Below are 993 nucleotides of genomic sequence, written 5' to 3'. Positions count from 1 at the left end.
CCCATCGGCCCATAAAAACAAAAAATCGCCAGCGGCCCACCGGGCAAATGCCCGGTATGCCCGATGGCCAGTCCAGCTATGGTCACAGGAGGGTGATGTGGAGTGAAATGAGTGGTGGAAGGGAACTTACGTTTGAACGAGTGGTTAAAGAGTTAAGTCATGGTGAAGGGAAAGTGGTGGTTTTTCGTTTTTTGAGAAATACTGGTCTCATCAAAAGGATCTGAGGATTCAGGAATGACGGACGATTAACAGCCAGGAGGCGGCAGTAATGCAACAGTTTTGGATGCAAGCTGCCGTTAAACTTGACTGAAGAAGAAGAAGAAGCCTATGGAAACGCTTGAACATGTGTTTATTAGTTGCAGGAAGTATGTCAGTCAAATGAGAATGTTGAGGGTAGAAACTGTAGTTTGAAAAGGTGGCTGAGTGGTTAAGTCATGATAAAAGGAAGTGTGTGGTTTATTGTTTCTGTTTTATTTGTTTTGTTTTTTGAGAAATACTGTACTCATCAAGAGGATCTAAGGATTTGGAAGTGATGTAACAGTAAAACCCAGGAGATGGCAGTAGTGCAACATCTTTGGATTCAAGCTGCCATTAAAAATGAAAGAAGATTTGGGCAGGTCAGTTTGAGTTATGTTTTGTTGTGGCTTTTGAGTAGAATTTTGTTAAGTTGATCTCTTTTATGGACCCACTTGGGTCTTAAATAGTTTGTCATTTTAAATATTTGTAATAATGTTGTCCTTTTTGGCTATACTACAACCCATGTGTGAAGATTACACCTGTGTTTTTATGTTCTTGGCTGCCATGATAGTCTTTTATTCCTTATCAGTTCTTTAGTAAACAATATTATTCCTTCCCACTGTCTTCAAAGTGCTTGCTCACAGGGTGTCATCTGGTTGTTGGGGTTTGTCTATATATTTTAGGGTCCTTGCAAATTAAAGTACCTTGAGGCAACTGTGACTTGGTACTATAAGTAAAACTGTCTTGAATTGAACT

The sequence above is a fragment of the Pundamilia nyererei genome, unplaced genomic scaffold (assembly GCF_000239375.1).
Source record: "Pundamilia nyererei isolate P.nyererei 1_Seehausen unplaced genomic scaffold, PunNye1.0 scaffold00312, whole genome shotgun sequence".
Taxonomy (NCBI): domain Eukaryota; kingdom Metazoa; phylum Chordata; class Actinopteri; order Cichliformes; family Cichlidae; genus Pundamilia; species Pundamilia nyererei.
This window is presented reverse-complemented; position numbering follows the sequence as displayed.